Source organism: Geotrypetes seraphini, chromosome 6, assembly GCF_902459505.1.
Source record: "Geotrypetes seraphini chromosome 6, aGeoSer1.1, whole genome shotgun sequence".
NCBI classification, from domain to species: Eukaryota; Metazoa; Chordata; class Amphibia; order Gymnophiona; family Dermophiidae; genus Geotrypetes; species Geotrypetes seraphini.
Window position 1 is genome coordinate 184,444,594 of NC_047089.1, and position 22,110 is coordinate 184,466,703.

Below are 22,110 nucleotides of genomic sequence, written 5' to 3' on the forward strand. Positions count from 1 at the left end.
GTAACAGTGCATAGAGTCATCTGCTTTGACCTCTTTGAAAAACTCTGGAATAGGAATGATAATTAACATTTTCTATGCGTACAGTGTGCGTTGTGGTTTTTTTTTTATTTTATTGTTGGTAGATCATTTTGACTTGGTCATTTTAAAAGTAGCTCGCAAGCCCAAAAAGTGTGGGCACCCCTGGTGTATAGTATAGTATAATATAGTGTAAGACAAAGATGGAAATCGGTATGACAGAGTGTGGAAGAAAATATCCTGGCAGAGGAGTGGGCACCCTAGGGGGCACTACAGTGAATGTAACATAAAAAGCCCCAGGTACACATCGCACCATAACCCCCCTTATGGTGCATTTTGAACCCTCCAAAACACAACAGTATACCACATCAATAGCCTTTAAGCTTATAGGTGTGGGTGGATTTTGGAAGGCTCACAGATTCTACCATAAGTGTGGTGGTTAGAATGGGGAATGGGCTTGAATCCCCATCTCTATGGTTCACTACACTGGCCAACAGGCTACTTCAGGAGCCCGCTTGCTGGTCTACTAGAACTAGTCATAACATCTGAACCTGTCAAAGAGGCAGGTATGTACCGGGTGGCAAGGGGGTCATGCCTTCATGCCTACAGTGGTCATCTGGTTTGTCAGGACACCTTTTTGGCACTTGTTCATTATTAAAACAGGTCTAGCCCCAGATGTCTAATTTGTGCTCTGGACGTATTCTTAAATGTTCGAGCAGGGCACAAAAACGACAAAAATATAAGCCCACCCTAGCCCTGCCCTCACCATGCCTCTAACACGCCCCCTTGAGATTCAGACAAACTACAGATGAACAGCATAGAATACAGGTTTTAAAAAATAGTGAATTGGACGGGTTTGGCAGAATAAATGTCCATGTATCCCTTTATGCCACTTTTTGGATGTTTATCTTTTTTGAAAATAAGCCCCATCCTCTTGAGGGAGTTGTGTATATGGTTGGTGTGGGTAATAACCAAAATAATTGAATTTACAATATGTAAAGTGTTATTCATGATACAGAAGTCCATTTTTAGGTACATGTGAAGCCACTGCTTGTCAATAAAATTAGACAGCAACCCTTCAGGCCCTCTAAATCCAGAATGTACTGCAAGAAAAATGTCACTCATTGGTCAAAAACAACATTTAACCTATGAGTGAAAAGGCTGTGGGACCAAGCAGGAAGTATCTTACAATTAGTTATAGGTTATCGGTATAATAAAAACTGAATGTAAATATGCACACGGCTGTGGGGCAGAACATTGACCATGATTCCACACAGCTTATCTTTTGCAAACTTAAGAGCACAATTTTATGCCTTAAGACAGTCTTTGATCAGACATTTACTGTGCTTTCACATAATACGTTAATGTGTTTGAACTGCCACTGGACAAACCTAGTTTGCGTAATATATATTCACAGAGTGATTTTCTAAGTCATGTCAAGGCCAGTTGTAGCTTTCACCTGCTAAGGGGAAAGAGTAGCAATCTGAAACCATTTTAAAAAGTTCCAGGTCAGTGACCTAGTATGACACAGCAGAAAATCAGCACTATATATTCAAGGATATGGGTGTGTGGTGAAACGATCACTGTTCTGTTGTAGCTGTGACATCCTATCCTGCCAGCTTCAGGACAGCAGATTCCTGCTTGGCATGACCCATGTCAAGAATTCCATCCTCTGGCTAAACTCAACTCGCTGCTAAGATGGAAATAACAGAGCATTAGCAAGTGGCCAAATATCTGAGATATCAGACTGCCAGTGAGTGATCTTTTTTGTATGATTTGCAGCCTGCAACTCCATTCTTCTGGAAGGACAAAAAAGCTATTAGAGACCACCATAAATACAGAGACTCACTAGGATCCCCTGAACTTACAACGCCCTTCATACAAGGACTGTGAAATTTTCTGCCAATTCTAAAGCCCCCTTTGTTTGAATCTTGATTGAAATTGAGGAAGATATTGAAACACCTAGAGATTTCTAGAGTTCCAGAGAAGGGAGACAGTAGGGTGCAGATGAGGGCAGGGGCTCATTTCTCTAAAAGGAAATTCTCAGGTCCAAAAGGAAGAACATAAGAACAGCCTTCCTAGGTCAGACCAATGGTCCATCTAGCCCAGTATCCCGTCTTCATGAAGGCCAATCATGTCAAAAACCCAAGCAGTAGCAGCATTCAATGCCACTGATCCAGGGCAAGCAATAGCTTCCCTCATGTCTGTCTCAACAGCAGATTAATTTAATTGGATTTGTCTCTGTCCATCGCTAAACTTCTTTGCAGATTACAATTCCTTGGAGAGGACAGACAGGATATTCTCTTAGGTGTCCACAGCTGGTGTCATGATCACGGCTGCTGTACAAGTCATGCCACATCCAGTTAAGTGCAACCAACATTTCAGCATCATGCTGTGGCTTTCTTGAGGGCAGAACCCGGACAAGCACAGGAGTTTATGTTTCTGATGTTCAGTGGCACTTGATGACTCCTGCCGATTCATCTCTCACATGATGTACGAATTATAAGACCATTACCAAGGAAAACTTGTATCTGTGTCTAGTTTCTGGTCAGATACCAGAAGTTTATAGTTTATAAATCTTTCCTTTTGGCTAAGTCTTAATAATAATATTGTCATTGATAGCTAAAGAGACATATGATCAAGAAACTGTTTCATTTTACTTTTGTGATTATGATAAACATACCCAGGGCCTCATAATAGTACCTGGCAGGCCGCATGTGGCCCCCGGGCCGCGAGTTTGAGACCACTGCTTTAGAGAGTGCAGAAGGTCACATACGAGGGGGTGCTGAAACATTCTCAGTCCAACCAAGAAGGGAATGATGTAGAACCATGAAACTTACAATTTATTCCACATAGTCACCCTAAGTTCAACACACTTGGCATATCATATCTGAAGTTTCTGTTACCCTTTCAAAAATACTCTGATGCCTGGTCACTGAAATACTATTCCGCTGCTCCAATCACCTACAAATTATTTCAAAATTGTCGACCTTTCAAACTCTTTTTTAGTTTTGGAAACAGAAAAAAAGTCAGTAGGATGTAGGATGGATGATCTACGCACTGAAACCCCAACTGCATCAAAACATGCGTTTGGCCAACCTTGCAAGCAGGTGCATTGTCTTGCAAAAAGGAAACTCCTTTCTGCTGCTTCCCTCTCCTTTTTTTCTTTCAATGCCTATTTTAATTGGCACAGCATAAGAACATAAGAATTGCCGCTGCAAGGTCAGACCAGTGGACCATCGTGCCCAGCAGCCCGCTCACGCAGCGGCCCCTAGGTCAAAGACCAGTGCTCTAAAAGAGTTCAGCCTCACCTGCGTATGTTCTGGTTCAGCAGGAACTTGTCTAACTTTGTCTTGAATCCCTGGAGGGTTTTTTCCCCTACAACAGACTCCGGAAGAGCATTCCAGCTTTCCACCACTCTCTGGGAGAAGAAGAACTTCCTTACGTTTGTACGGAATCTATCCCCTTTTAATTTTAGAGAGTGCCCTCTCGTTCCTTGGAGAGGGTGAACAATCTGCCTTTGTCTACTAAGTCTATTCCCTTCAGTATCTGAATGTTTCGATCATGTCCCCTCTCAGTCTCCTCTTTCAAGGGAGAAGAGGCCCAGTTTCTCTAATCTCTTGCTGTACGGCAACTTCTCCACCTCCTTAACCATTTTAGTCGCTCTTCTCTGGACCCTTTCGAGTAATACCATGTCCTTCTTCATGTATGATGACCAGTGCTGGACGCACTACTCCAGGTGAGGGCGCACCTTGGCCCGGTACGGCGGCATGATAACCTTCTCTGATCTGTTCGTGATCCCTTTCTTAATCATTCCTAGCATTCTGTTTGCCCTTTTCACCGCCGACACTGCACATTGTACGGACAGCTTCATTGACTTGTCAACCAGTACTCCCAAGTCTCTTTCCTGGGGGGTCTCTCCAAGTATCCGGACATCCTGTATTCGTGTATGGGATTTTTGTTACCAACATGCATCACCTTACACTTATCCACGTTGAACCTCATTTGCCATGTCGCTGCCCATTTCTCGAGCGTGGTTATGTCACGTTACAGATCTTCACAATCCCCCTGTGTCTTCACTACTCTGAATAACTTTGTATCGTCTGCTAATTTAATCACCTCACTCATTGTACCAATTTCCATTTCATTTATAAATATGTTGAAGAGCACGGGTCCAAGCACCGAGCTCTACGGTACCCCACTGGTGATGCTCTTCCAGTACGAGTATTGTCCATTTACCCCACTCTCTGTTTCCTATCCGCCAGCCAGTTTTTATTCCACATGAGTATTTCACCCTTGATTCCATGGCTCGCAATTTTCCGAAGTAGTCATTCATTTGGAACCTTGTCGAACGCCTTCTGAAAATCCAGATATACAAAGTCAACTGGGTCACCCTTGTCTATCCGCCTGTTTACTTCCTCGTAGAAGTGCAGCAAGTTCGTCAAGCTAGATCTTCCTTTGCTGAAGCCGTGATCAATGATGCAGTCCTTTATCGACGCCTCTACCATCTTTCCCAGTACTGAGATCAGACTCACCGGTCTGTAGTTTCCCGGATCTCCCCTCGAACATTTTTTGAAGATCGGCGTAACATTCGCCACCTTCCAATCTTCCAGAATCTTTCCTGATTTGATCGACAGATTGGCTATTAGTTGAAGCAGTTCAGCTATAGTCCCTTTCATTTCCTTGATGACCCTCGATTGGATGCCATCCGGTCCCGGGAATTTATCACTCTTAAGCCTATCAATCTGCCTGCATACCTCTTCTTGACTGACCGTCAACCCTGTCAGTTTCCCGTCTTTGTTTTCAGCGTATAGCCTGTTGGGTCCGGTATGCTGTATATATCCTCTTCAGTAAATACAGACACAAAAAATGTGTTCAGTTTGTCGGCGATGGCACTCCCTTTATTATGAATTAACTGTTTGGCCCCTTGGAAGATAGTCAGTCATTATACCTTGGAAGATAGTCAGTCATTATACCATGACCTTTTCTATTGACTTTTGGGTCTTGAATTTCCTTGGCCTTGGGGAAATTTGAGTGATGCCATTGCATGGACTGTTTTGTCTCAGGATCATAGTGGATCATGTTTCATCAACAGTAATCTGTCGTTCCAAAAGGTTGGCACTAGCTTACTAAAAATGCTGCAAAATCAGATTGAAAGATCCACTCGACATCTTTCCATGTCAGCATTCAAACATTAGGGCACCCACTTGGCTAACAGCTTCTGCATACCTAACTGCTCATGGATTACACAACCAACATTCTCTGGATATATGTAGTGTCTCAGAAATCAGGTCATGGACACGGTCAACAATTTCAAGAATTGACACCGTTTGAGGCCTCCCAAACCTTGCTGCTTCTTCGGTCTCAAAATCTCCACGCTGAAAGTTTGCAAACCACTTCTTCACTGTGGAGTATGATGGGCATTTGTCACTCAATGTTTGCATCATGCATTCATAGATTTCATTTGGAGTTTTCTTCAGCAGGAATAGGAACTTCATGACGGCTCATAGTTCCACACTTTTCACTGACTGCTTCAGATCATTGATTGAAACATATGTCAAAACACAGCATTACGATTCTGTAAATTGGCACTTTGCAAAATAAAATAACACTCTTTTCAGCTACAGTAACAAAATAACATTCAGAATTTAGGAAATTGGTTAGGCTAAGAACTTTTCAGCACCCCCTCATATCAACCTTCAAAGACTCCAGTTGTCTCCTGGAACAGTATGACTATAGTGCTACTAGACGTATGCAGCGCTGTACACATTATTTGCAGGTACTATCTCTGTCCCTAGCAGGCTCAAAATCTAAGTTTTGTACCTGGGGCAATGGAGTAATGGCCAGACTAGGTACGTTGGTGGCAGGTATGAAAAAAGGAGGAGATTCTTACGTAGTTCTAAATAAAGGTTCACACCACCATATCCCAACCTTTTTTCTAACTGATCTAAAAACCAAAGCATCTGCAGTTTACTGCAGGGTCAAACAGAGAAATCTGCAGGAGATAAGGTGCTGAATTTTGATTTTCTAGTCTTGGGGAGATTTAGAAAAAGTTTGTTAATGAGTAGAAACTTGGCAATATTCATAATTTAGGATTAAGGTAGAACTTTGTTGGTACATCAAGCAATGATTAATGAATGAACAAAGGGAGAAAAATACAATTGAACAGTTATTGTAAAAATGTACTGTAAACCGCTTACTGACCCCAGGCTCGGCTCTTGCTTGGACATGCAGGTTTGGGAAAGGACTGTTTACCCAAAGCATACTTGTGCATTTCATCTTATTGCCAAAATACAGAAGACTTGCACACACACTGTATACACTCTGGTGTGAAGACCAACCAGTACACACAGGTGAGAGAGCTGCATGCATGGGCCAAGGACCAGGTATGAACAAACTGATAAAAAGACCTGCCAGCATCAGTGACATAGCAGGGACCTCACATTTTGGCATAAAGATTGACCACCTAGAACCACAGTAGGGGCATGCACAGTCTTATACAAAGACCTATTGAAAAAGTATGGAATCCAATTAAAACAAAATTTAAATGGCCTCATAACTGGAGTGAACTTTGTCAGCAGCTTCAGAGGTTAGAAAGTTAGACCAATGCCAGGCAAGCCTCTACAGTCTGGGCAGAATTGGAATAAAGACTCAACTCTGGCCACCCAGTTGGGCGGACTGAATGGACCGTGCAGGTTTTATCTGCCGACATTTACTATGTTACAAATATGAAGGAGGGGGGCAAATTAATAAGTCATGCTGTTATTTCTCTGTATATGAAATGTCACCAGGCTGGGCAATTACTCTAGAGCCTTATCTGGACAATAAAATGTTTCTATTTGCTTTGAAATGAATGTAGCCTGTATTAGAACTGAGAAAAACAAAGACAGAGAATAAACTATCTAGAAGACTTTTGAAGTAGGTTATGTACACACTAGCGTAGCAAGGGTGGGAGGCACTCAGTGCGGTGGCACCCCACCCCTTCATGCCCTCTTCTCTGCTCCCCCCCCCACCCCCCCGCTATGTGTGCGCCCTTTCCCTTCCCCCATACCTGTTTAGCTTCCCTGGTGCAAGCAGCATCTCCAACTTGCTGCCCGCGCCGGCTCTCCCTCTGACATCACTTCCTAATTGCAGGACCTGGAAGTAACATCAGAGGGGAGCACCGAGGATGGTGTGAGCAGCGGGAGGACGATTGGGGAGGGTGAAGGCATGCATGCAGCGAGGAAGAAGTGGGAAGGAGGAGGGGGCAGAGAGGAGGAGCAATGAGATACCGGCGCTCACACCAAGGTAGTGCCCTGGGCAGTCCCCCCCACTATGCCACTGTATGTACAGTCTTGTATAATTATTTATAACTCCTTCCCCACATGGGCATTTGACTGATTAAAGCTTCTCTTGAGTACAGACTGGCGCCCTCTCTTGTGGTGGTCAAATCCAGGCTAAACCCCCACTAATTTGAAACTGCATTTATGTCCTACCCTGATAACGTGTAAAGCACCCATATCTGTTGTCATTCCCTCTTTATTGCCCTACCTCTAATCCCTTAGATCAGTGGTTCCCAACCCTGTCCTGGGGGACCACCAGGCCAGTCGGGTTTTCAGGATAGCCCTAATGAATATGCATGGAGCAAATTTGCATGCCTGGCACCTCCATTATATACAGATCGCTCTCATGCACATTCATTAGGGCTATCCTGAAAACCCGACTGGCCTGGTGGTCCTCCAGGACAGGGTTGGGAACCACTGCCTTAGATTTCCCCCACCTAAGTAGCATGACCTATGTCTGTCTTAATTAGGCTTTAAGCTCTTTGAGCAGGGACCATCTCTTGCATGTTTGTTGTACAGCGCCGCGTGCGTCTGGCAGCGCTTTATAAATAATAAACAGGAGTAGTTATAGAATACTGGCATAAGTCAGCATTTAAGTGTGACCACTTATGCCACATCTATGGTTAGTGCAATGGGCGTGCTTAAATGCCACAGCTGAGCATGCAAACGGGAGCATTCTAAAATGTGCACGCTAAAATAGTAGGGCTACCCATGCCCCTCCCATGGAAACGCCCCCTACACATGAAAACCCTTAAGCAGAATAGCCCAGTTACAGAATAGCACCGTGCAGTTATGTACATACCTGCCATCTTACTCCCGTTTTGGGGTGTGATTACCATTATCTCCCAAATACAGTGGATGATTTATTTTTATGTGGATGATTTCAGTGTACCTTTGAAACTTTGACACTATCAAATAAAGTCCATTTAGGAACATCGTCACTCCACAGAGTTTTTTTGGTACACTCAGGGGTGGGGCACACTCTGGTGCAAAGACCATTACAAAATAAGTGTGCACACTGGCGAGACAGCGCCCAGCCACAGAAAGGGCACATGCACTAATGAGAGCAGTGGCAGGGATGTATGCACTGATATGACAACCTGCCAGGCTAGTACAATCCACAGAAACAAGGTAAAGCAACCCCATGTCAGGTAAACCACAACAAAGAAACCTATCTGTGCTTAAAAGTTGCTTGCCTATATATTTTTTTGATATTTTCGATATTTATGTCTACGTTGTCTGTTCACAACATTATTGATTATCAGGGTTTTTTACTAAGGCGTGCTAGCCGATTTAGCGTGCGCTAAATGCTAATGCGCCCATTATATTCTATGGATGCGTTAGCATTTAGTGTGTGCTAAATCGGCTAGCACGCCTTAGTAAAAGACCCATTATGTTTGCTGTTATTTGTCTCAGACCGTTTGATATTTTAATTGATTTTTAACATTAATTTTATTCATATTTTTCTTTATTGTATTTATGATTATGTTCACTCTAATTGTATCTTGAATATATTTGCATGCATTCTTTAGATCGACAACTCGAGAGGGTTCAGAGGAGAGCGACACGTTTGATAAAGGGTATGGAGAACCTTTCATACACTGAGAGACTGGAGAAACTGGGGCTCTTTTCCCTGGAGAAGAGCAGAATTAGAGGGGATATGATAGAGACTTACAAAATCATGAAGGGCATAGAGAAAGCGGAAAAGGGACAGATTCTTCAAACTTTCGAAAACTACAAGAACGAGAGGGTATTCGGAAAAGTTAAGAGGGGAACAGATTCAGAACCAATGCTAGGAAGTTTTTCTTCACCCAACAGGTGGTGGACACCTGGAATGCACTTCTAGAAAGCGTGATAGGACAGAGCATGGTATTAGGGTTTAAGAAGGGATTGGACAATTTTCTGAAGGAAAAGGGGATAGAGGGGTATAGATAGAGGATATAGAGGGGTATAGATAGAGGTCCTGGACCTGTTGGGCCGCCGCGCGAGCGGACTGCTGGGCACGATGGACCTCTGGTCTGACCCAGAAAAGCACTTCTTATTTTCTTAACTAAACCCCTGTGGCAGGCTTTTTTGGAAGCCGAAACACGGACCGTGTCGGGTCCAAAAATAAAGGAGATGGACTCTGTACTGATATGTGTTATTAGGTTTTAATTCTTGATTATCCTATATAATAAAACCCTAGCCACGCATGCGCACTCTGAACTGCGTGCTTCCATGATCTATAGGTCTGTGGCCGCAGGAGTGCGCATGCGCGCTACTGGCAGCTAGCACGGACCTCCCTGCTCTCCAGCTCCTCCAGGCATCGAGCGACAGTCCTCCATCCAGTCCACCAAAGTGCTCTTCTGTCTGCAAATGCCTACTGAGGATCGCGGCCGGCTGTAGCGAACCTCGCTGGCTACTCTGCACCTCAGTAGCATGTTCCCTCTGACGCACCGGATCGTGTCAGAGGGAAAGTGCTACCAAGGTGCATAGCGCCTGTGAGGTTCGCTACAGCCGGCCGCGATCCTCAGTAGGCTTTTTTGATTGCAGAGTCTTGCTGCTGGTGAAGATCGGCCCTTTAAAGGTAGGCGTTAGGAAAGGTTTCCGTGTTTAGCTGGCGGTTGTTGGGTATCCCCACCAGCTAAATCGTAGATATGCTGCTACTGTGTAGAGCCACTTTAAATACCCAGGAACCCCTTTGGCCTCCCTTTAGGCTTCAGGTACTAGGTAGGACTGATATCTATCTGCTCTAAACCTCAACTGGAGTGACACAGGCACATAGGCCATGGAGGGGGCTGAGAGTATTAGGCAAATTATTTACTTGAACTTTCTATACGGGATTTAATTGCGGTACATATGCAGAGCAAAGCAGTTTTATAATCTACCCAGTAGGTATTAGAAAAGAACTACAATTTCAGCAAGGACAGAATCAATCATACTCCCTTTGCTCTCTCTCTCTCTTTATTCGGGGCACACCAGGAAGAGCAGGTCAAGGGTCGGGTACTCGGCTACCGGGCTGTAACCCAGGGTGGGCCCGGGGAACGGGTTGAGAGTGGCCGCTCCAGCGCTATAGTTCGTGTGACCCCCACTCCTCCCGGGAAGCGCTATAGGGGGAGAGCCAGGCCGGGGACACTGAGGTGGGGTCCAAGTCCAGGCTGTGGTAGCCTCCGTAGTCGGGATACTAGGCGGCACCGGGGTAGCTCTGCAGGGAGGGGTGGGGGCGCACGGAGCCCGGGTACATGCCGACGTCCGTATGCTGAAAGGGTGCGTGCATTGGGGAGAGCTGGACAGAAGGGGGTGCTGCAGGCAACCTGGAAACGGGAGGGGGAGGAGAGGGCCCAGGGATCTGGGTGATAGGGGGAGAGAAAGTGGAGGGTGGTGTGGGCACCCGGGTGCAGGCGCTGCAGAAACCCGGGCAGAAGGTGCAGTTATTGCTGCACCGGGATAGTGAACTCGAGTGAAGCGGCAAAGATGATCGCTGGGAGCAGTACTGCTGAAGGAACTGAGAAGGGGGAAAGGGGCACTTCCAGTTGCAGCAAGTGGACTTTCTTTTTACAGCTGAAACTACTGCTGCTCTGTCACTGAACTTGAAATGTTGTAAAAGGATGACACTGGATGTTGAAAAGGGGAAACAGAGACAAAGGGAGCCATGTTGGATGAGGGGGAAGGGATACAAGGAATTGACAAATAAGTTGGTGATGGATGAGGGAAGAAATATATAGAGAAAAATGGGGTGATTCTTGATGGAGGGGAAGACAGAGACAACAGCATGCTGGATGGGATAGCATGCTGGATGGGGAGAAAAAGGTGGAAATAGGGAAGGTAAAAGGGGAAATGGGAGCCTGAATATGGGTAGGTAAAAGGAAGGGAGAGGGGTTACTGCTGGACAGGGGGAGCAGGGAAAGCACAGTTACTTACCGTAACAGGTGTTATCCAGGGACAGCAGGCAGATATTCTCACATGTGGGTGACGTCATCTACGGAGCCCCAGCGCGGACAGCTTTTCAAGCAAACTTGATTGAAGTTTCAAGCTTGCTATGCTGCACCACGCATGTACCTGCCTTCTCCCTCCACTAGAGGGCGCATCCCCACCTCGTGGTCCTCAGTTCCATAGCCAGCAAAGAAGCCATCCCCGGGGAGGAGGGCGGGTTGTGAGAATATCTGCCTGCTGTCCCTGGATAACACCTGTTACGGTAAGTAACTGTGCTTTATCCCAGGACAAGCAGGCAGCATATTCTCACATGTGGGTGACCTCCAAGCCAACCAAAAAAGGGCAGGTGGGAGGATGGCAATTTAGGAAAACAGATTACGTAAAACCGACTGGCCAAACCGGCCGTTGCTTCTGGACAACGTATCCAGACAATAATGGGAGGTGAAAGTATGAACCGAAGACCAAGTGGCAGCCTTGCAGATGTCCTCCACTGGAGTAGACCGGAGGAAAGCAACAGAAGCTGCCATAGCTCGGACCCTATGCCCCGTGACTCGACCATGGAGCGTGAGACCAGCCTGAGCGTAGCAAAAAGAAATACAAGCAGCTAACCAGTTGGACAAAGTGCGCTTGGAAACAGGATTTCCCAACCGATTAGGATCGAAGGACAAAAACAATTGAGGAACCTTCCGATGAGACTTAGTGCGCTGGAGATAAAAGGCCAACGCCCTCTTACAGTCAAGCGTGTGAAGCGCCACCTCGCCAGGATGAGAGTGGGGCTTCGGAAAAAACACCGGAAGAACAATGGACTGATTGAGGTGGAAATCCGAAACAACCTTAGGTAAAAATTTAGGATGAGTGCGAAGAACCACCTTGTCATGATGGAACACCGTAAAAGGCGGGTCTGCAACCAAAGCTTGCAACTCACTAATCCGACGAGCGGACGTGAGCGCAAGTAAAAAGATCACCTTCCAAGTGAGAAACTTAAGATGAGATTTGTCAATAGGCTCAAAAGGAGGCTTCATCAGCTGAGCCAAAACCACATTAAGATCCCAAACTACCGGAAGAGGTTTCAGAGGAGGATGAACATTCAAAAGACCCTTCATGAAACGAGTAACCAGAGGATGAAGAGAGAGAGACCGACCCTCGAGATGCCGATGGAAAGCAGCAATCGCACTGAGATGCGCCCGAATGGAAGTCGTCTTCAGCCCAGACTGAGACAAATGCAACAAATAATCCAGAACCGAAGACACCGGAACCGAACTCGGATCCAGACGGTGCGAGGAACACCAGGAGGAAAATCTGGTCCACTTCTGGGAATAACAAAGCCGAGTCGAGACCTTGCGCGAGGCTTCCAAAACCTCCCTCACAGACTGAGAAACAGGAACCGAAGTCAAGGGGAAAGGAACTAAGCCGTCAGATGTAAAGACTGAAGATTGGGATGCAACAGCGAACCCCGACTCTGAGACAGCAGAGAGGGAAAAACAGGCGGAAATAGAGGCTCCCTGACACTGAGTTGAAGAAGCAGGGAGAACCAGTGCTGACGAGGCCAACGAGGCGCAATGAGAATCATAGTGGCTCTGGTCGATTTGAGATGTACCAACGTTCTCAAGATCAGAGGGAAAGGAGGAAACGCATACAGGAGCCTCCCTCCCCAGTAGAGAAGAAAGGCATCGGCCTCGAGACGGTCCGGGGAGTACATTCGAGAACAATAGAGGGGCAGTTTGTGAGTCTCCAGGGAGGCGAACAGATCCACCTGAGGAGTCCCCCAGCGGTTGAAGACCTCGTGCAGAACTCGGGAGTTTAGCGACCACTCGTGCGGCTGAAGAAGACGACTGAGTTTGTCTGCCAGACAGTTTCTTTCTCCCTGAATGTAAACCGCCCGAAGGAAGATGTTCTGGGAGACCGCCCATTCCCACAGGCGCAGGGCTTCCCGGCACAGGGACCAAGAGCCCGTCCCCCCTTGCTTGTTCACATAGTACATTGCCTCTTGGTTGTCCGTCCGCACGAGGACTACCTGATCGTGCAGCAGGTGGCAAAACGCTCGAGCAGCCAGAAAAATGGCACGAAGCTCCAACACATTGATGTGACAAAGACGGTCCTCCGCCGACCATAGACCCTGAGTCCGCAGACCGTCGAGATGAGTCCCCCACGCGTACTCCGAAGAGTCCGTGGTCAGGACCTTGCGATGCGGCGGAACGAGAAAGAGCAAACCCCCGGAAAGATTGGAAGAGTCGGTCCACCAACGGAGCGAGCGTCTCAAAGAAGGAGTCACCGTCACCGGAAAGGAGACCGGATCCCATCCTGACGCCACTGGGAGGCCAAGGTCCACTGAGGAAGCCTCAGGTGCAAGCGGGCGAACGGCGTGACATGAACCGTCGACGCCATGTGGCCGAGCAGAATCATCAGACTCTGCGCCGATACGGATGACTGCAGCGAAATCCGGCTGCTCAGTCGAAGCAGGGCCTCCAACCGAGGAGGGGGGAGGAACGAACGGAGGCGAACCGTGTCCAGCACGGCCCCGATAAACTGAAGGGATTGAGCCGGGCACAACTGAGACTTGGGGAAGTTCACTTCGAACCCCAGACGTTGAAGGAAGATGATAGTCTGTCGGGTCGCTGAGATAACCCCCTCCCTGGAAGGGGCCTTGATCAGCCAATCGTCCAGGTAGGGAAAGACCTGCAGACCTTGAGAGCGCAGGGCCGCCGCGACAACCACCATGCACTTCGTGAAGACTCGAGGGGACGAAGCCAAGCCAAAGGGAAGGACCCGGTATTGAAGGTGCAACTCCCCCACCTGGAACCGTAGAAACTTGCAGAAGGCGGGATGCACCGGAACATGAGTATAAGCTTCCTTCAGGTCCAGGGAGCACATCCAGTCCCCTTCGTCCAACAGAGGATACAGGACCGGAAGCGATAACATACGGAACTTCTCCCGGACAAAGGAACTTGTTGAGCTTCCGGAGGTCCAAAATGGGGCGCAAGTCCCCGGTCTTTTTCGGGACCAAAAAATAACGGGAGTAAAACCCTTGTCCCCGGTGTTCGAGGGGAACCGGCTCCACCGCCCAAAGGCTCAACAGGGCCTTGGCTTCCGAGAGAAGAAGAGGAAGCTGAGCTCGGTTGGACAGAGATGCGTCCGGTGGATTGTCCGGCGGCGGAGTCATGAAATTTAGTGAGTAACCCTCCGAGATGACACGGAGTACCCAAGCGTCCAAAGTGATTAGAGTCCAGGCCGAATGAAAATTTCTTAACCGACCCCCGATGGGGAGCGGGGTCGGCGAGAGCGCGGAGGGGGCCTGCCCCCATCCGCTCAGCATGTCAAAAAGACGGCGCCGGCTTAGCGCTTGAGGCTTCTGGTGTTGTGCCCTGGCCTGCTGAGGCGGATGCCGGGAAGGAGGCTTGGAGAACGCCGGCGTAGACTTCTGCGGATAACGCCGCGGCGGAGGTCTATATGGTTTCGGAGTCGCCAACTTGGCTTTAGGACGGACCAAGGAGGCGAGAGAGCGCTCATGCTCGGACAGGCGTTTCGTCGCCGCCTCCAGAGACTCATCAAAGAGTTCCGATCCAACACATGGTAAATTGGCCAGGCGCTCCTGCAAATTCAGGTCAATATCCACAGTGCACAGCCACGCAAAACGGCGCATCGCCACTGCAAAGGCGGAGACCCGTGACGACAATTCAAAAGCGTCGTAGAGGGCATGAAAGAGGAACAAGCGCAGCTGAGACAAGGTTTCCATAAACTCGCCAAAGTCTCTCTTATGTGAATCCGGCATAACCCCGTGATAACAGGGCATCGCCTTCACCATCTTGCGCAGGTAGGAAGAGAAGGTGAAAGCGTAGTTAAGCACACGGTTAGCCATCATCGAATTGTGATAGAGGCGGCGCCCAAACTTATCTAGGGTCCGCCCCTCCCGCCCGGGCGAGACCGCAGCCGAAACCCGAGAAGGCTGGGACTTTTTCAGAGCCGACTCCACCAGTAAAGACTGGTGGGACAACTGCGCCTTCTCGAACCCCTTACAGGGGACCGTGCGGTACTTTGACTCCATTTTCGAGGGAACCGCCGTGACAGCATACGGGGAGTCCATGTTCCGCAAAAATGCCTGATGTAGAATCTTGTTCAAAGGCATGCGCGGAGACTCACGGGGGGGATATGGCAAATCTTGATCCTCCAGAAACTCCTTTGAATATTGGGACCCAGACAAAAGGTCGAGGTCCAAAGCCTTCCCCATGTCAACGACAAATCTCGAGAAAGAGGAGGGCCTCAAGGTAGGGGAAGGAGATCGAGAGGCCCGGCCCGTCAAGAAGGATGGGGAAGCCTCCCGGGAATATCTGGGTTCCCGACCGGTACCAGACTCCGAGCCCCACGAAGCCACACCAAAGGATTTTGTCGGGGTCGGCGACCTCCGATGCCCCGAGGAACCCCTCGGGGAAGTCCCCGGGGTACGAGGCACCGAAGCAAGCTCCATCCTCCTCGGGGAGGAGTCCCTCGATCCCCTTCTCTCCGAGGAACGCACTAGCCTCGGGTTATCCAGGCGGAGCTCCGAGACCTTCAGAGCCTTCGTCTTCCTCGCCGGCGAAGAGCGACCCCACCGCCGAGGCGACCCCCGAGGGCGCTTAGGTTTGCGGGACCGATGCTTCGCCCGAGGCCGACCCGAGGGTGAGGATCCCCGGGAGGACCTCGACGAGGAAGACGAAGAGGAAATCCGGCGAACCCTGCGCACTTTGTCCCGAGGCCGCACACTCCGCTCAGTCTGGTCGACTACCGAGGTCGAGGGCAAGGTCGGGGTCGAGGTCGGGACCACCGGTGCCGAGGCCGAGGCTGCCGAGGCCGAAGCCGGCTGCATGTGGGCCAGGGCGTAGGACAGCTCCGAGGCGATCATCGCCCGGAGCATGTCCTGGAAAACGGGGACAGCCATCATAGATGGCATGTCCGAAGTCGGCGGGTGCTCCCTCGAGGGCGACCTCGGTAACGAGTATTCCCTCGGGGCACCCGACTTCGACGCCCGGGGCGGGGCCGAGGACAACCCACCCGCCCCCATCGAGGATCCCGAGGATGGCTTCTTCAAAGACACTAGAGCAGAGGAAGGAAGCGAGGACTTACCCAAAGTCTGCTTTGGGGTCGAGGACGGTTTCGAAGAGGAAGGCAGCCGCGGCGAGGTCGAGGGAGTCGAGGCCAAGGTCGAGGCCGGGGCTGAAGCCGAGGCCGAGGCCTTTCCCGCCGCGGGATCCACAGCAAAGAGCTCCGCCATACGGGCACGCCGGCGGCGGAGAGCGCGAGGTTGAAATGTGGAGCACCGAGTGCAGGAATCAGTGGGGTGATCCGCACCTAGGCAAATCAGGCACCACCGGTGGGGATTGGTGATAGAGAGTAACCGATCGCACCGGGTGCACTTTTTAAAGCCCGTCAAGGGACGGGACATGAACTCAAAAAACGGCCGGGAACGAACGAGGTCCCGCGGCCGCGGCTTCCGGGAGCCCCCGGAGCCGAACAAAAACTTTTTTTTTTTTTTTTTTTTCCGACGAATACAGTACACGCGAACTAAGAAAATAACAAACAAAGCACAGCGAACGAGAAAAATCAATCAGCCACGGTGGCAGAAGGCAAAAAGGCACGGAGCACAAAATGAACAGGGCTTCTGGCTCCGCGGAAGAAACAGAACTGAGGACCACGAGGTGGGGATGCGCCCTCTAGTGGAGGGAGAAGGCAGGCATATGCGTGGTGCAGCATAGCAAGCTTGAAACTTCAATCAAGTTTGCTTGAAAAGCTGTCCGCGCTGGGGCTCCGTAGATGACGTCACCCACATGTGAGAATATGCTGCCTGCTTGTCCTGGGATAAGGGGTACTACTGGAGAGGGGGGAGATAAAAGGAAGGGAGAAGGGCTACTGCTGGACAGGGGGAGCAGGGAAAGGGTACTACTAGACAGGGGGGAGGTAAAAGGAAGGGAGAAGAAACAGAAAGAAAGAAAGAAAGACAGACAGACAGGGGGCCAGGGAGAGAGACAGACAGAAAGAAAGAAAGGGGGCAGGGAGAAAGAAAGAAAGAAACGCCTCAGCGCCCCATTGTGCTAAAAGTCTACACATCTATTCTAGCACCCGTTAATGTAACAGGCTTAAACACTAGCATTTCATAAACTGTTTCTAAGGCCGATGTGTACAGTTCCTTCCCCAACCTGCCAGGATAGAGTAGGAGCAGGTGTGTGCACACAGGGTTTCAAAGTGAAAGAAAGAAGCACAGGACAGCTCTCTAGTCTGTGACAAATAATGTTATACAGTAATGCACACTGAATGCTGCACAACGCATTCCTTGCATAGCAATTAACCTACTTCTGATCACATATTACTCATCTCTACAGAATATCTGGTAATTAAACCATAAAATTGGATGCTTGTTACCTACTGCCCTACACAAATATATGAAACATCTTCCTAGAAGCCATTTTTCAATGGCTATTCAATTTTGGATTAAAATTGTACATAGCCCAAAGTAGATTTCCATATTTAAAGTATCTGACACGTCTTAGCAAACACCCATATAAACCATCAAACGGAAGAGCTGGGTGTGATTCTAAATGCCCCAGACCACCATCAAACCTGGTTAGAGGAAAGGTACTGAAGTGTGGAGAGATGCAACAACCATCCCAACCATCCTCTTCAGGTCCCAGGACCAGCCTGGAAGTGATTTATTTTAAGCAAACCCAAGGGCATCCCAAAAGGACAAAACTTAGCTGTTTTACTGTGGGGTCTCCAAGAGGGAAGGCATTTGTGACTACTACACAGATGATCTCACTCCACACACAAGGACATTTGGGGGAAAAAAATGCCCGATTGGGTGGGGAAAGCAAATCAAATTGAATCAAATTAAAAAAAAAAAAATTTTCCCTGAATCGGGCAGTGCTACTGAGCAGGAGGGGAAATCAAGGCTTCAGAATGGAATAGGAGTATGAGCAAACACTTGAGATAGCAGACTCAGGAAATAAGGAAAAAGAGCAGAAATTCAGCGGTTGGGTTGAAATAGGAGAAGGGACAGAGGGCTGAGCTGGGATTTGGGAATACAGTGAATGGGAATAAAAGCAAAAGGGACAGGTGGGACTCAAGAGACTTAGTGGAGACTAAAAATGGGAGGGAAACAGTGAGAACTCAGTGACTGGAAGTCATGTGAGTGAGGAAGGAAAGACAGGGCTAGGGATGTGAGTTGGAGGAAAAGGGCTGAAGAGAAGGAATAAATGAGAGACAGGAGGACTGGAAAGATGAGAAGATCTAGAAACCTGGTCTAAGTAGCCAAATGATGAAAAAGGGGAAATGGGACTGGGGAAGAAAACTGGAGTAAGTGACAGGTGGAATGAGAGAAATAAAGATGGAAAAAGTGTGCACAGCAATAAGAAAGGCAAAAGAAGGAAGAGATATAGGGACACTGATTGGAAAAACCATGAGAGGGTGTGACTGGAGATGAGAGAGCTTGAAATGGGCGTGAAGAAGCAATGAGGTAAGAAATGGAGAGTCAGAAGTGGATGGTTGAGAGACCCACAAAGAAGTCAGTTCTAAAGTGGTGGAAAGATAAGGAAGCCAGATAGCTGGAGTCTGGTAAAGGTAGCAAGTAGCAACCCTGTGAGAGGGAGACGGGGAGGGGATGAAATCTAGTTATGAATGAATGGAAAGACAGAGAAGAGAAAAATGAGATGAAAGGAAAAGATCTATAATATCAGACAAAGATATAAAGGAGAAAGTAAAGAAGACTAGAGAGAGAAGAAACAGCAGATAGAAAGCAAACCCTATAAAAGACCAATAAGATGAACATGGAATAAAACTGACCAGAAAAATGATCTGGGGGCAATGTTGAAAAATTGTCCACAGAACTTGCAATACCTGTGAGCCAGCAAGCTGATTTTCAAAGGGATATTCACTGCAGTCTCCTTTTGAAAATTCAGGCCAATGTAAGAATATATTGTAACTGCTTTGAATCAGATGCAAACCACATACAATATATGAAAATATGCAAGGGTGCTATTTTTATTTCACTGAAGGGTGGGAGGATTTTCAAATACATTCTAAAAGCATGTAAATGCACATTTATCCAAGTGAAGAGGGTTGTTGGGTTGTTGTTTTTTTTAATTTCCAGTCACCATTTCAGTTTTGTGATGGAAATGTGACAGCTTTGAGGATGTACACCTTTCCATTTTTGAAAGGGCAGGAGGAAATATATTCTGTTCCCATTTCTCAGTTATGTACTGTATGCAGCATTCAGCTTCTCAAAGTTTTAGTTCAGGTTTGTCTGCACATTTCTATTTCCATCGTGTAGCTCTTTTTTCTGCATTTGGCGAGGGACTGTCTGTGTTAAACACAACATGGGCTCTGTGCTTTGATAAACAGGAAGAAGGGCTGCTTTATTAAAATTTTAGCAAAGGTCAATAAACATTACTGAAAAGACATTATAGAGATCTCTCCTCTGCCATGCAATCCCAAAGAGCTGGTTCAGGTTTCTCTTATCAGGAATCACTAAATTGACCTCACCAGCTCTTCAGTTTGCCAGGCTCTATGGTTACCTCTCACACTTCAGACTGCTGTGCACCCTATAAGTGTCCAATTTTGAGGTTCTCATGTGAGAAAATAAAAATGGTTCCAATTCACTTGAGTCACTGGCTTCAGGCTTTCTCCTGTTTTCCCAATGACACTCTTACTTTTAAAGAACAGGATCTAGTTGATTTTAGCAGGCAGGAAATGGGCCATAACCGTAAATTGTGATTGGTATGGTGGGTTCTTCTTTGATTTCCCTGAGGCCTTTTTTTCCCATTAAGATTATAAAATAGCACTGCTGTGATGTCTTTTGCCATAAAGATTTTGCTTTCTGTTTGAGGTTGAAAAAGGGCCCTGTAATATGAGCCAGACCCACACACCGTCATAAATCAGACTAGATTAACCTTGTTTGTCCCTTTCATTTGTTCTCTAAACTACAGTAAGTTATTAGATAGATGACCCTAACACCTTAAAATGCTCTGATAACAGTAAATAACTCTTAACATAGCAACACTCACTTTTTGGATGTTGAGGGAAGGGGACTGCTGGTAATAGATTTAAACTGCAGTGGTGAGTCTATAAGCCACTAAAAATCAGAACAAGGAAAATATTCTTGTATTTTTCTGTTAAAATTAACAAATCAAGTGTCCCTATATAACTCAAATATACTGTATACATATGTCCATTAAAACATGACTGTCCATTGCCCTTTAGGAAAATTCATGAAACCCCCCCCCAAAAAAAAAAAACTCTGGGTTCGTTTAGTTTGTTTTTTTACCCTGCAGTGTCTTCTGGCTCTTTTTTACTTTCAGACTTGGGATCCTATATCACAAGCCTTTGTTCCCAACTATCAAGGGGTTTTTTGCCTTACTTTTCTCCCCTCCGATTTTCCTTCAGTCTGGCCTGGTGGTCTTTCTGGAACCCTGGAACCATGGGCCAGAATCTGACCATCAGGCATCATTTTGAAGCAATGACCATGATTCCCTCTTTCCAGAGGCTGTATCTGCAGCATGCTCAGACTCATGTCTGACCTATTGAGAAGACCCAATGCAAGAAATATTTCAGAGGCATTTCACGTCACTGAACATCGCTGGCCACCTTAGCCACCCAGCTATGCCACAAACTACTACTGCTTCTACTAAGTATTAATCTCCTTGCTCCCTACTGATGTGGATCTCTGCCGGGCGAAATTCGAAATAATGCAAACATCATCCACAGAATAACATCAGTAACAGGGAGACAACCACCTGACTTTAAAACAGTTTTTGTGCAGCCTGGGAAAAAAACACACACTAGAAAGAATCTGCACTTCAGGACTTGGAAAGCTTGTCCAGTCTATTCCAAATGAGGGAAAATTCCTGTTCAAACGAGTCCCATCTAGTGCACTGCTCTCCCCAGCATAACTATTCTTTGTTCAATTACTAATAATCAGGTTTAATATTTGAATCTTGAACAATAAGCAAATGATAGCATCATGGGACTGTAAGAGACAAAATCTTAGAAACACGAAAACATAAGCACATTACTAGCTAAATCAAACATTTTTAATTTTATTTTTGTGGTAATCTAGAAGCATTCATCGTGCTGGTGAACGGAATCGGAGACAAACCAAACAGTTCCTCAAACCTCTATGGTTTACTTTGTGTGTGTGTGTGTGTGTTGGGGGGGTTCATATGTTTTTAATTCTTAAGGGCGTAACCATTTTCTCTTTGCTGAAGAGAGCAAAAATATTTTTTTAAATTAAAAAAAGGCCGGAAAGATCTCCAAAATGTCATCCCTCAGAGCGAGGAATCTTACTTACTGTTGTGCAGAATGAGCGAGTTGCCTTGTGGAAGCTGCTCTGTAACAGATCATATCTGACTGCATTCTCGAGTTTTGTGTCAAGAATGTTCTTTTTCCGAGGCTGACAATCATGAGATGAGCTCTGCTCTTTGGATTACTTTCTCGAATTATAAATGTGCTTTTTACTGATCAGCAAACGCATGCAAAAGAAACTTTTTTAACTTACCCGTTCCATGCAGGGACTTGGCTGGAGAGCGCAGGCCTGGAGCTCGTCGCTTCCTCACAATGTGGCAGGCACATTTCTCAGCTCAGCCACCGCCTGCTTTCACTCTCTTCCCCCCCCCCCCCCCCCCCCCCCCCAGCCTCCTCGCTGCAAGCCTGCGTCTCGGGGGCGATTTCCTGCTTTGCCAGTGTCTCCGCTGGCCCCACGCAAGGTTAATGGCAGAACGTGCAGGAGAGAGTGCTTGCGGAGGGACGACCTCTGGCGATGCACTGTACCGGAAATAATTTAAAAAAAATAAATAATAAAGAGTAGGTCTCGGATTTCAACCTGGATTCCAGAGCAGTTGGT

The 22,110-nt window shown here is 47.4% G+C and overlaps 1 protein-coding gene across 1 annotated transcript in view; it reads right to left on the reverse strand.

Moving 5' to 3' along the window:
• The window catches only part of PSD4 (pleckstrin and Sec7 domain containing 4), a 144,892-nt gene extending 123,012 nt beyond the window's left edge, over positions 1-21,880 (reverse strand). Inside the window, exon 1 of the mRNA XM_033949514.1 lies at positions 21,766-21,880. The gene's annotated coding sequence lies outside the window, so the exon portion shown is untranslated. The remainder of the gene's footprint in view (positions 1-21,765) is intronic.
• Between the last annotated feature and the right edge of the window lie 230 nt (positions 21,881-22,110).